The sequence below is a fragment of the Pipistrellus hanaki genome (genome assembly GCF_964339955.1).
Source record: "Pipistrellus hanaki genome assembly, chromosome: 8".
NCBI lineage: Eukaryota > Metazoa > Chordata > Mammalia > Chiroptera > Vespertilionidae > Pipistrellus > Pipistrellus hanaki.
The window spans coordinates 42,589,957-42,605,115 of record NC_140510.1 but is presented as its reverse complement, the minus strand read 5'-3'; the positions used below and the strand labels follow the sequence as shown (position 1 = coordinate 42,605,115).

General features: G+C 35.5%; 1 protein-coding gene across 5 annotated transcripts in view; it reads right to left on the bottom strand.

Moving 5' to 3' along the window:
• Nucleotides 1-15,159, bottom strand: part of B3GALT1 (beta-1,3-galactosyltransferase 1) — a 472,142-nt gene that overhangs the window by 191,880 nt on the left and 265,103 nt on the right. For 2 of the 5 annotated variants that reach the window (XM_084891326.1, XM_084891328.1), the window contains exon 1: nucleotides 6,356-6,529. The exons of the other annotated variants lie outside the window; for them this stretch is intronic. The gene's annotated coding sequence lies outside the window, so the exon portion shown is untranslated. Of the gene's footprint in view, nucleotides 1-6,355; nucleotides 6,530-15,159 lie in introns of those variants that run through there. 5 annotated transcript variants of the gene reach the window in all.

The following is a 15,159-nucleotide window of genomic DNA, read 5'->3' as shown; positions in this document are numbered from 1 at the left end:
TGTGTGACAAGTAAATTACCTGCTGTGTGTAAACCTAAAAATTAAAACAAGGAATGTTATTTAAATTATTCTTAGGTTTCATAACTTCAAGTCAAATATACCCAGTATACGCATCTTCAGAACATACCCGGGCTTGCCAATGGGACCTTCACACTGAAGCTCCACCACCCAAAATGCCCTATCTCTTGGACATTACAAGATGAACACCTCTCTCTTCTCAGTGATTAGATATGCTCACATTCAATGTGGTTACTAGGAAGACACATCTGGGAGGACTGTTTGCCTTTTTAGGTAATCATAATATATTTCTGCTCCGATCCATCATCTGTTGAATACATAATGTTATTCAGAGAAGTTATTTTCACTTCTTTTATGTCTGATTCATGGTAGTCTCCAAACATTAACAATTGTTACCATTGATCTTAGCTTAGTTATTGGCTTCTTGTCTCCTTACCTTGTGCATTTTCTTCTATACCACTTAGCACTATCCAAGTAATTTTCTCAGAACAAATAAAACTTCCCACACTAAGAGATTTGTAACCTATAAAATCTCTGATATCACAGATTATCACCTTACTCCTTACAGTTAATACAATAAAGTTGAAAGCATAGTCACTTAATACCAAAGTCTCACAAAGTTTAATAATTTGTCTCGTTTTCCTCCCTCCTGCCACATTTTTAAAAAATATATATTTACCTAGTTCAGTGATATGAGAGATACAAGAGGATTTTGAATGAATTCTTACAAATACTAGTATGTATACTAATTTAGTGGACCTAAAAAGGAGGATTTTAAAACCCACTAGCCAGTTTTTCTTTATTTGTACCATCTATATATATATAAAAGTCTAATATGCAAAGTGTCCCCTTATAGGAGTGGAGTTCAGTCACTTGCTATGATGTGCACTGAATGAAGGGAGGACTCAGTCAATAGCCAACAGCCAGTAGCTGGAGAAGGGAGGCCCCAGGCAGTAGGCAGTAGCCAGTAGCTGCTAGGGATCCTACCTGTGCACAGATTTTATGCACTGGGCCTCTACTTTTAGATAAATCCTGCTGGTAATTGTGGATCCAGACAAAATCCAGAGGCCAGGTTTGTCCATTTTCAAAGTTTATATCTTAATAAATAGGCCACATATCTACCTATGTTTAGCATAAGGGTTAGAGATGCAATCTGAGCTTTTGATTGAATGATACAGCAAGTCAAATATATCAATATAATGGATGATTGTAAAAGCAACTATCTCAATTCTGTCCCTCATAGACTTGAGCAGTTAACATGGAATCAATATGTATATTGATGTACAAAAGGTTACCTCCACTAAAAGAGGTTTAGTCTGCTATCTCCAATTCACAAGAGGACACTCTGTTAGAAAAAGCATTTGGTGTCAAAAGCTCAATGCATATTGTTAAGAGAATAAAAAGACAGGCCATAGAGAGTTAGAAAATATTTGGAAATCAGATATATGATAAAGAACTGCTCACCAGAATATGTAAAAACTTTCAAATATCCGTAAGAAAACAACCATCCCAATTTTTAAAATGTGGGCAAATATATTAAACAGAAACTTTACAAAGAATAGATGCAAATAGAGAGAGAGAAAAAAAAGAAAAGTTATTCAAAATTATAAGTCCCTTTAGGAATACAAGTTTAAATCACAATATACCACCGCACACCTATTAGAATGCTTCAAAATAAAAATTCTGACAGGGATGAAGAGCAACTAGAACAGGGATGAAGAGCAACTAGAAATTCCATGAATTGTTAGTGGTGGGAATACATAGAGGTACAGCCACATCAAAAAATGGTTTGGTAGTTTATTTAAAAAGTGAAGCATACACTTATATGGCCCAGCCATCCTACTCCCAGGTATTTATCCAAGAGAAATGAAGATATACCACACACAAAGCCTGTACACAAATATCTATAGTAGCTTCATTCATAATTTCTAAAAAACTGGAAGTAATTAAAATGTTTTTAACAGTTAAAGGGATACACAAATATTTGTATATTCATACATGGTAACTACCCAGCAATAATAATAATAATAAAAAAAAAGATATACTGCTGATACATGCAGTAAACATGGGTAAACCTCAAGCACAATATGCTAGAAGACAGAAGACAAACTCAAAAGGCTACACACTGTATGGTTTCATTTATATGGTTCTTCTAGAAAAGGTGAGACCATAAGGACAAGTCAAATAGTGGTTATTTGTCTGGCAGGGACAATGGCAGGGAGGAGGAGGAGATGAATAGTAAAGGAGCATGAGGCAATTTTGGGAGTGATTGGAAATATGCCTATATTTTGATTATGATGATGACTACATAATTATATAGGTTTTGCCAAAACTTACAGAATTGCGTGTTAAAAAAGGGCAAATAGTATCATATGTAAATTATACCTAAAGAACCTGACAATTACACATACAAATACACACACACATACATATGACAAATGGATATACTTATGGTTTTTTAAGTCTGATGGTCTGATACTTATTGACCCCAAACCATAACTAGAAGAACAATGTCTACATCCTTATTATTTATTTATTTATTTATATTTATTTATTTATTTATTTATTTATTTATTGCTCTCAGATTGGAATGTTTTCTGATCAATGAGAGAGCAATTATTTAATGTTAGAAAAAGTAGTAAGAGAATATTGCTAATTTTTAAGGTTCTTTTTCTGACCAAATGAATAAAAACTGATGGTGTGCCATTAACAAAACAAGTATTTATTGAGGACCTACCACAGGCCAGGCTCTGATTTAATGCTAGCTGGCAGAATGAACACAGCTGAAAAAGAAATGAACAATTACATAGATAATATATATCTTATATCAAATGATCTTAAGTGCAATAGAGGAAACGGAATACACAGAGAAGCGGGGTAGAGAGAGCCATGGTGTGGAGATGGGTGGGTATTGCAAAGCTCTATCCTGAATTCATCGAAAGCACATGTGCCCTGCGCTCTGCTGGGCACTGGACATAAAGTGACAAGGAACAACAGACAAGGTTCTTGCCCTGCAGGAAGGTGTAGTTGTTAAATGACCATATACATGGGAAACCACCCACTGTAATAATCGCTTTGTGTTTTGAAGGAAATTTCATGAGGGAATAAGTCTGGGGACCTTTCTACTCCCCCTTATTATTATGTCAACACATTAAGAGACCCTACACTTTCTATAGTGACTATAAATACCTTTAATTTAGTATTTACCAGACGTATTAATTGGCTGTGAAATAATTTGTTTATTAGCAGCACACAGAATACAAAATGGAAGAGATACATGAATAAGCATACTATCAATATATACTTTTTCCAATTATTCTGATTTTCTTCACTGAATTGATATCACAGAAAGATAAAAGACAAGCCAAAAGAAGGAAACATGCGGCTTTGTTAAATGTTTCTCTGTTTTGGGTTTTTGTTTTGTTTTGTTTTGAATAAAATGAATCAGGAAGTAAAAAGAACTGTGTGCTTTCTCCAGATCTATTTCTAATGAAAACTGCCAATTTAGTAATATTTTCAGTTTCAAAATATAATATCCAGACACCAAACTTCTTGACACAGAACCATAAAGAAATATTAATATGTTTGTTGTTGTGGTACATTGCAGGATGGAACAAATTAGTTAATATACTGATGTTGAATGCATAGGTTTTTACTGTGGGAGAAAGACACAAATGCTCAGTGGGGGAAAGCAGAGAAGATCCGTTTGGGATTGGATTAGAATTAGAGGAATCTTTATGAATTTATAATTTAAAAATTTTGATATGGCTATGGGCCACTGCCACTTTTTAAAAATAAGAAAAAAATAATATTTACTAAAATATTTTTACTACTCATAACCAACTAAGTTCCTTTTCAAATCACCTTCTCTTTTTTCTTTTTCCTAAACCCATTTAGTTGAGCTGAAAATTATTACCTTCAAAGTGAGATTGTATAGGAGTTTTAAGCAACCACTGCCATGGCTTAAGTTTTAAAATTCCTGATGTAAGAAAAAAGTATAAAGGAACCTACCCGTTGATTTTCAGTCATCCCAGTGGTTTCTAATTTATATGACTTGGCTTCAAGCAATAAGCAAACATTACAAATATCTCCATGTCATTGATTTCTACAGCCTTGCCTTAATTTGTCCCACCCAGAGATAATTTTGAAGTCAATAGGCTTTACATAAAATTGAGAAATTAAATGGGAGACGGAAACAAAGCCAGTTTCCAAAGATTAAAAAGAAAAAAAAAATAATTACAAGCAAAATGCAGAGAAACTATAGTTTGGAATGAATCATGCCGTGCAGTTAATTGCTCTTCTTTGACATGAAAATAGATGAGTGTTAGTGAATTTTCCCGTCTGAATGTGAAAATACAAATCAATGTACATGTTAGTTTGATTTAATGTTTAATATCCAATTTATTCCTCTGATATTTAGCCTTTTTACAATTTTATTTTACCTGAGCAAATATACCTGCTTTGTACTGCTCCATTAAATAATGACATATGGTTAAAACAAGATGTTTTTGCCTATTATATAATATTTTAAAGCACTTCAAATAAGGGGATGACAAACCTGTTATAAGAGGATTATGTTGGAGAAGGTCAGAGGGACTGTGGCCCGGTTGGCACTGCCTCAAAGGTTAGGCATCCATTTTTATTTCTATGGCATTTTGTGGCCTTTGGAGTTGCAGACCGGTCTGCACTTTTAAAAGAAGGGCACACAACTTGAATTTTAAATTGTCTAAAAGAAAAAGATGGAAGGGTTCACACTTTTCTATCTTACTTACACTTCTGTCTTCAGAACTCCAATTTTTTCCTGAAGTTCAAGGCACCTCCATGGCAAGTTATTTGTAGAAAATAAAATAAAATCTATACTCCTCATGATGCATGTCTGAGATTTATTCTCCAATTAGGCTTGGTCCTCAGTTCCTTGTGGAATGAAATTTGGCCCAAGGGAACGGTAAATACTTTAAGCTGATGGAAAATCACTAGCTGGTTGATCGGTTGGGCTTGACCTATCTTTAGACGGCTATTCAGTAATTTATTTTTAACAAAACAGGTAATTATAGTTTATTTCCTAGTAATAAATACTAGGAATAAATAGATGTAACTCATGAACATTCTTCATATGATTTAATGCAAATAACAAACTAAAGAAAATAGGGATTTCAAAAACAAATAAACTAAGAGAAATAAACCTCTAAGCCCCTACCTAAAAGAAAAATTCTTCCAAATCCCTTTTCCAAATGGAAAACCAAAAGCTAAGCCCACATATGTAAATCCATGCTTGAAAGGAGATTGCAAGGTGGTATAATAAACATATGGAGAGAGTGAATGTAAATTAAAATTTTAGAATTAGTCAAGCCTGGATTCCAGCTTTTATTTCATAACTGCTTAACCTTGGGCCAGGTACTTAACTAATTTTCTCAAAAATAAAATGAAGATCACATCTATGTCCTAGCTTGAACATGAAATAAAATAACATGTAAAATGTTCAGCACAATGCTGGCACAGAGGGAATGGTTTAGATTTCCATTTGAATTATAATCAACATGTATGCTTATTTGCAGCTTCGTTACCAGTTCTGTACTATGCTGTCCTAAGTTTCTTTAGAAAGCTGCATGTAAACATATTTAATAAAGGTGAAGATCCAATTCTTACTTTTGAAGAATTCCAACATATATGAGAGTGGGAAGGTAACAATGACTGGAAGGTAACAAAGATTGAAATTTCATTATTAAGTCTTTATAAAAGAACAAGGAGAAAGAATGTAGTAGTGATGAGCAGACATCTATTCTCAGCCTACCTGTCAGCCAGCCAATTTAAAGCAGGTCCCTCCTGGTTATCTCTCTAATTATTCTTTTTGTGCTTTTTTATTTTTATTTTTTACATATTTTTATTGATTGCAGAGAGGAAGGGAGAGGGAGAGAGCACCAGAAACATCAATGATGACAATCACTGATTGGAGGACTCCTGCACGCCCCCTACTGGGGATTGAGACCACAACCAGGCATGTGCCCTTGACCAGAATCAAACCCAGGACCCTTCAGTCCGCATGATGATGCTCTATCCACTGAGCCAAACCAGCTATGCTTTTTAATAGCTTTAGTACAATTAGCAGTGAGATTTTTGTTTAATGACTCACACTTCCTGGACTGCAAGCTCCATGAAGAGAGCCTTTTTTATTACTAGTATGTTCCTATCCCTAAAATTGTATCTGGTCACTGCAGTCCCTCAATAAATACTAGCTGACCAACTGCCTGACTGGATGAATTAATGGTGTTTAAAGTCTTAATTATTTTTCACTACACAAAAACCTGGCAATAGAAACTGGCAGCTGGACAGAACTCACCTTTGTCAGACTCGGACCATTCATCCTTCCTACACACAGCTCAGATGTCTGGGCTGGTGACATTCATCTGCCTCATACAACAGTGCGACACAGATACTGTTGGCAGAGGATGTCACCACACAGGCATCTCCTTTGCATTGCGCTTCTGTTACAAGCAGTGAAGACCATCACTGCTAAGACGTAGGGAATAAGGTGTACAAGACAGAACATGGCATAAAAATAACGGAGAGCAAATGGCTATTAAAAAATAGATATTTGCTTGCCCTCGCAAAAGTTTTTGAGCTTCATGTACAAACTTAAGTCATTTAACAAATATTTACTGGGCATCGTTCATCTGTAGACACTGAGCTAGGCATTGATGATAGAACACCCTACAAATAATTCACTAACATCAGGTTGTAATGTGACAAAAAACAATTTTATTCCTGCCTATTTGGATCTCCGCACATAGAGGCACAGGTAGAACTGCCACAGCTGTCTGGAAGGTTCCATTTTATCACTTAGATGGAACAAGTTAATATTATTACCTCTTCATTTGTTTCTTTATCCTCCAAATAGTATTTTCTTACTAGAATGTCGGGGAGAAAAAGGCAGTGTGCAATGTGCATGAGGATTTATGTTCTTTTTAAAAAAGATATTTTATTGATTTTTTTTTACAGAGAGGAAGAGAGAGGGATAGAGAGTTAGAAACATCAATGAGAGAGAATCATCGATCAGCTGCCTCCTGCACACCCCCTACTGGGGATGTGCCTGCAACCAAGATATTATACATGCCCCTGACCAGAATCGAACCTGGGACCTTTCAGTCCCCAGGCCAATGCTGTATCCACTGAGTCAAACCAGTTTCGGCAGGATTTATGTTTTTAAGATATTTTCAGGTACAGCAGTGTGCTTCCAAAAGGCAACTGTGTAGATCAGGCACTCCACTGGATGTTGGTGACTGAGGTGGCTGTGGTCTCTGCCCTCATGCAGCTTAGTATCTAGTCTGATGGCAGGGACAGTTACTAGGCAAATGATTATATACAAATATATAACTGCAAATTGTGTGGTAAGTGCTAGAGAGCAAAGTAAAAAGTGCTACAAGGGCATTCAATGGGGAGGAAAACAGAGGAAACCATAGGTAATTCTCTGAGTTGGAGTGGCATTTCTGAGAATCCTCAAAATCCAGGTGCTCTCTGAGACAGAGGGCTCCCTTTTCGTTTTGCTGATGGTTTCTTTTGCTGTGCAGAAGCTTTTTAATTTGATGTACTCCCATTCGTTTGCTTGTTTTCTTCTTTGTTTCTCTTGCCCTAGGTGATGTATCTGTCAACATTCTGCTACAGGAGATGTCTGATATTTTGCTGCCTGTGTTTTCTTGCAGGATTTTTATGGTTGCATTTAAAATGGGAGGTCCAGGGTGTAGACTTTTCTTTTGTGGATCTTTGCCCTATGAAGTTTGAAGAATAAACGCCTGGATTAAAGTATTTCTTTGATAAAAATGTGCAAGTTTATTAGAAGCATATACGACCTCTGCTTAGAGGAGGCTCCCCAAAAGGGAATCCCTGGGGAGGGGTTTTCGAATAGGAAAAACCTGTTCTCTCTCTCTAATGGGAAAAAACTAAATCTCTCACGTCCCCTTGTCTCCAGTTTACAGATGCTGTAGTTCTTTGTTTGAATCTGACCCTTTCTAATTGGACCCTTCCTTAACTCTGGACACCCTTGCTTTCCTCATTAGTCACTCTGCCTCCCAGTATCACGTTCAAAGCTCAAAGCTGCTGTGTTGCCCGCCTCTTTCTCTCCCTCTTATCTTGCAGCATTTCTCTATCCTCTATGGAAATACCTTTCCTTCTTCCCTGATATCTTGTGACACAGGAGTGGAAGCAGGAAGACAAAGAGCTGGACTGGGGTGGGAACTGGGTGGGAGAGGGCAAGCGGGGGATATGGGGGAACATCTCTAACTCTCAACAATGAAGATTTTTTTTTTTTTAAATCCAGGTATTTTTTAAAGCCACAGGAGAGGTTCACAGTAAATCTATATAGGGCAGAATAGCTCCAAGACAAAAGAACTCTCACAAGTACCCAAAGAAAGATGTTGCATGTTGCTGGACATGTAGCCACTGGATTGTAGCACCCCAAAATATCATCTTGTTCTTAAACCTAAAAACCTATAGCACATGGAGAGGAAGAAAAAAAAATCAGCCTGCTCACCAATAAGCTGAATTTTCATTAATCCCAGTCATATTTCGATGGGAATATCCTTGGTAAAAAGCAATAATGAAGAATTGTTGAACCTTTGCAATGAGCCAATTTTAGAGCCAACGCTTCACATACATTATCTCATGTGGTCATGCTACCTTGGCATGTTGTTTTGAGATAGTGTTAGGTGCTATCCACATGGAAGCATTTTACCACTTGGATGAAGACTCTGAAGTTTAGAAATAGCTAATTACCCCTCTGGTCATACAACCAGAAAAGGGTAGAGCTGGGATAGGATCCAAACTCCTGTTAATATCCCAATCACAAATCTTCAGTAATTGCAACAAATCATTAATCATCTGAAAACTGAGATTTCTGTGTGTGTGTGTGTGTGTGTGTGTGTGTGTGCGCGCGCATGTGCAAGCAAGCTGAATTCAAGCTTTCAAGGTGTCATCAAATGTTATGAAATTGAGGTTTTAATAAAAGGCATTACAAAGGAATGACACTTTTAGTTACAGTCACTATCTCTAAGATAAAGTATTTTAAACTAAATTGCAATATTGAGAATCCAAGAAAAATCTTTGCAGATAAAAATAGATTAAGACACAAAGTGGAAGCATTCATCGCTCCTTCCCATTATTTTTTCCTGCTTCTAATATGGTTATATGAAGAATGTGATGGTTAGAGCTGAGGCAACCCATATTATCATCATGAGGCTTTAAATTTAAAGTGGGAAAGCCGACATGCTGAGAGGGGAAGATGAAAAGAAAAAAATCCTGGTGTTAAGTATGGATTGAATATTTGTGTCCCCATTGTCAATAAGACATTGTCAATAAGACATTGGAATTCCTTTGTGCAATGGCTTTGGAGGTGATGGGGTTATGAGGGTGGAATCTTTATGAATGAAATTGTTGACCTTATAAAAGGAGCCTCAGAGAGCAATCTGCCCCTTCTGACAGGTAAGGAGGGGGCAGGAAGACATCATCTATAAGGCAGGAATCAAGCTCTCTCCCCAGACACGTAATCTGTCAGTGCCTTAATCTTGTGCTTCCCAGTGTCCAGCACTGCGGGGAATAAATTGATGCTATTTATAAGCCACTCAGCCTATATAATTCAATCTTATTTAATGATGTATATACAAAACACACATAAGCAAACACTTAATTTTTTTTTAGGGCAATAATTACTGATTCAAAGTACACAATTAAAAGCCTTTTTACATAGTGTGCAAAATTGCCCTCTAGAATTGCCCTCTAAAAACACACTTTAAGAGTTCCTGTTTCCTGATTTACTATATCAAGATATGGCTCAACCAGGACTACCAGATTCATTGAACACAAAACCTATGAAACAGTGATCTTTTATACTGAAAAGACCATAGTTTTAACTGGTAAAAATTCAAATGCAGGGTAGTAATTTTGTTTATTTTTTTAACTAAAGTGAATTTTTGGAAAGACTATTGCAGGTGTTTAAAAAGAAAAATTTAAAAAAATCTAATACTGCAAGTAGTTGCCATGTTCTTGATAACTGAATAGTTTTAGCATTAAGATAATACCTCTCCTCGGTGAGGGAAGAAGAAAGTGCCTCACTACTGTGGAATTTTGCTTTTTTTGAGAATTACATTTGGTAGCCACAATTACAGAAACTGATTAATTCGCAGATTTAACACAGTATACATCACTCTGGATGGACTGCCATGTTCTTTTCCACTGAGGAAAGATCTGTAACATGGTAAAATACTGATCTTTACAGCTACTTAATCAGCTTTATTTTCGTACAGAATTAGTGACTTCAGTTATTTTGCTGTCCAGTTTTTGTAAATCAAAATTACAAACAGAGAATTCTTTTAAAAAATATACATTTTATTAATTTTTTATAGAGAGGAAGGGAGAGGGATAGAGAGTTAGAAACATCAATGAGAGAAAAACATCGATCAGCTGCTTCCTTACACGTCCTCCACTGGGAATGTACCCACAACCAAGGTACATGCCCTTGACCATAATCGTACATGGGACCCTTTAGTTCACGGGCATACACTCTATCCACAGAGCCAAACCTGTTAGGGCCAAACGGAGGATTCTTACAATAGGTATTTTGTAAATATGTATATATATTGTCCAAATAAAAATACAGATTTTTAAAAGAGTTCCTGTTTCCCCAATATTTAACTCCTCAGGAGATTTAATCAATATTTTAATCATTACCAGTATGAGAAATTAAATATTGAATCCATTTATTTATTTATTTATTTATTTATTTATTTTGGTCTTTGATTACCATTCGTATTTAACATTTAAGTGTTTATTGATTGCAGTATTGTTTTATTTTGTAGACACTCTATTCTGTTTGTTATCCTATTTGAATGTTTATGTTTATCCTATTGATTGTTAATAATTCTTAAGTATTAAGTGCCCTACATCAGGGTGGGAAAAGCAGTTTCAATATCAAGTCAATCTGGCTTCAAATTCTGACTTCACTATTCACAAATTATCTAACTTTTGGATACTAAAGACCTTTTATACTTCAGTTTTGTTTTCTTGAAAATGAGGGTAATAACACACCTTCTGCATGGAGCTCTTAGGAGGATTAAATTAGTTAATACATTTCAAGTACTTAGAAAAGAGCCTGACATATGATAACAACTACATAAGAGCAGGATATTATTATTACACTTATCAAAGATATAAGTATTCTGTTTGAAATCTTAATATTTATTGTTTTTTTTTCAGTTCTTTAAATGGTGTTATAAGTGACACAAATTTTTACATTCTTATGTGGGCAAATCAACAATCTTTTATTTATTGCCTGTGGTTTTGGTAATATGTTTAGGAAGTTTATTCTCAGTTCAATATTTATTTTTAAACTCTCACATTTACTTTCAGTATTTATATGTTCTTTTTTTCATATTTAAATCCATTTAGAACTTCCTTAGTAGTAACTCATAGGTATGATCTATAGCAATAAAATCATAATATGCTAATTAGACCAGATGTCCTTCCAAGCCAGAGCTGATGATGAAGCCGTGTTGCTAGGGAAGTCTGGGTCCCGGTTACTAGAGGAAAGCCAGTGCTGGCAGCCAGGGAAAGGAAAGCCTACTATTGCATGAATTTTGTGCATCGGGCCTCTAGTTATCTATCTATCTATCTATCTATCTATCTATCTATCTATCTATCTATTATCTACCTATCTACAGTTAGCTAGCTGTGCCAGTTTGATATACAAAATATTTTATCCTTTTCTAATATATTTAAAATATGTTTATCACATTGTCAATTTGCATTTGAACTTCTGTCAGCTTTTGGACATTGTAATATGTCTCACTGAACTATATGAATTCCTTGAATAGCTATCAGTTCCACACTGTTTTAATCATTAGAACACTAGAATACATTTTAATAAGTCCACATGTATTAATCTTATTTTTAGATTTTTAATTATTTTAATATTTTTTGCAAGATTAATTGTAAATTCACTTTTTTTTTTTTTTTTTTTTTTTTTTTTTTTTTTTTTTTTTTTTTTAGAACTAACTCTACACTTTCTACTTATCCTGTGAAATAATCATGATGTTTTCTTTACATTTATAAATGGATTCAGGAAGAGTTGATAATGCTTTCCATTTTTAGATTTTCCAAGCAGTTTTTTTTCTCTGTCTTCAATATTTTATAATTTTCTTCAAAGACACTTTGCCTCTTTTTTCTTTTTCCTTTTTAAATAAACTCTTGGTAGATTTTTCATATGTCTAATATTTATCTTATAAGGGAGAGCTTTTATTCTCATTCTTGTTGATACTGATACTATGAATGATGTATTAGGGAGGCATTGAATTTTGATGTAATCAAGTATAGTCAACTTACTAAAATATTTTATAAAGCATTTATAACCCAATTTGCTAAGGGTTTCCTCCATGCATATTTGTATTATATATAAACCAGAGGCCCAGTGCATGAAATTCATATACTGGGGGGGGAGGAGGGGGGTGTCCCTCATCCCGGTCTGTGCCTTCGCATAGTTCAGGACCTCTGAGGGGATGTCCAACTGGGAACAGGCCTAAACCAGCAATCAGCATCCCTCTCGCAGTCCGGGACCCCTCACTCCTTACCACCAGCCTGCTTGCTGGTCCTTACTGCTTGGCTCCCTGCTCCTTAGTGCTGCTATGGGGGTGGGAGAGGCATCCGCCCCTGTCACTGCACTTACCAGCCATGAGGCGGGCTTATGGCTGAATGGTGCCCTCCCCTGTGGAGTGCACTGACCATGAGGGGGCAGCTCCTGCATTGAGCGTCTGCCCCCTGGTGGTCAGTGCGCATCATAGTGAACAGTCCTCTGATCATTCTGCCATACAGACGCTTAGGCTTTTGTTATACAGTACAGACTAGAGGCCCAGTACATGAAATTCATGCATGGGGATGGGGGTGTCCCTCAGCCCAGCCTGCACCCTCTCCAATCTGACTCCTCAAAGGCAGCTGGACATCCCTCTCACAATCCAGGACTGCTGACTCTCAACTGCTCACCTGCCTGCCTGCCTGATTGCCCCTAACTGCTTCTGCCTGCCAGCCTTAACCACTCCTCTTCCAGCCTGGTCAGCCCTAACTACCCTCCCCTGCAGGCCTGGTCAGCCCTAACTGCCCTCCCCTGCTGGCCTGGTTGCCCATAACTGCCCTCCCCTGCCTGCTAGCTTGTGTCCACATGGGGGCGGCCATCTTGTGTGTTGGAGTGATGGTCAATTTGCATATTACTCTTTTATTAGATAAAATGTTAATGTTGATAATTTTACTTCTTTTCTAATACTTACACATTATCTAGTGTTATTTTTTATTTCATTTGCTAGAACTTTCAGAAAAAGTACTGAATGATAATGTTAGTGGGATCTTGGCCTTAACCTTGCTAATATTATGAAAATGGCTTTAATATTTCCATTTCTTGTTTCTGGTAGATTATAATTGTAAGAAAAAATGTCTTTATTGCTAATATACTAAGAAATTGACTGGAAATGAATGTTCATGATTAATAAAAAAAAAAAACCTTGGTGTTTAATTAGTTTAAAATTATTGGATGATCTTTTTATATAGTATTTCTAGAAATAAAAAGTATAGAGACATATTGCAATTTTTATTGTGCTTCCCAAAAGAATAAGCATTCACATAAATCAGTTAATTGCCAACTATCAGTTCTGTCAAATCTGGACTTTCTTTCCAGAATATCTATACAGACATCCTCAGAGGATAAGTACTGAAAAATATTTTTAAAAAACATTATTTAACAGAAGTATTATGTATACATTATCTTAAAAATTGGAAATATAAACAAGACAAGAGAGAAAGAAAACTAAAGCTCATAAACAGGAGATAATTATTTGTCAACATTTGGCATTTGTTTTTCATGAATTTTCTTTCCTCTTTCTAACATATGTGTATAAAATACATTAAAATATAATTATATTTTATATCTTGCTTTCTAAATGGGATTAAAAATATGAATTACTGTCAAACTGCAAAAGGAATGTTTAGAATTGCTAAAGATGTTAAATCATTGTTAATTCTCCTATAATCCACTGTTAAAATCTGGCATTGTTATCAATATCAACATGTTCTTCTTCAAGGAAACAAGTATTTAAAATGTTTTCCCATTTTAAAAACATGTAATTATGACAGATGATCTGAAAAATAACAAAAAATTGTTTAATATTTTTGAAAAGGAACTGAAAATGATGTCAGAATTTTGAGTATTAGACTTCAAAACAAGAAGAAACCTGGATCACTTACCCTGCTGCAGAGCAAGTATAGAGAGCAATGGATTCAATGTTTCAATGTAAATTCCCACACAGAGAATTACCAAAGAACCTGGTAGCTTGTATTATGGAATTCTACACTGACTAAGAATGCACAAGCACAATGATCAAACTAAGAAAAAGCATACTTCAACACTCCAAATAAACAAATAAAAGTTTCCAGTAATGTCTTTAATTTAAACCATTTGACTCCTTGTTTCAGATAAAATTTTAAAAGGTTCATGTCTCATTTGTCTCATTTGTTACAGACGTATTATCACAGGGAAGAAAACATTGACATTTTCAGGTCCAGTATTCATAAATTAACTATCGAGGTAAAAGCTACAAACTAGATTGTTCATAGAAAATGCTAATTTTCTTCATTACCCTTTCACAAGGAAAGGTGGATTGGTATACTTCCTTAGAATGAAGTAAGTTATTTTGTTTATCCACAGGCCATCACCAACCTCTAAAAAAGTCTCACTGTTAATGGTTATATATGTAAAACATTTTTATCAGCCTTCTCCCAGTAATGTTAGAACCTAAAGCAATTTATCAACAGGCCACTTGTTCTCTTTTTCAAATTAAACAAGCTGTTAGATATTCTTTTTCATCAAAGAAGATATATGGTGGATTTTATTTCCCAGATGGTAACTGATTTTTGAGTCTCATGTCTGAAATGCTCCCTCTTAAACTTGACAAGAAGAAAAAAATGACTTTCATAAGGCAAAGTCATCCTTAAGGTTAAAACAGATATGCTCCAGGTGCACTAGCCCAATTTTCCCACGGCAGCAATGGGTTTTGAGCGAACCAAGAGGTGGCTATCTGACGCTCATTTTAAAACCATGAGTTTTAAACATTAAAA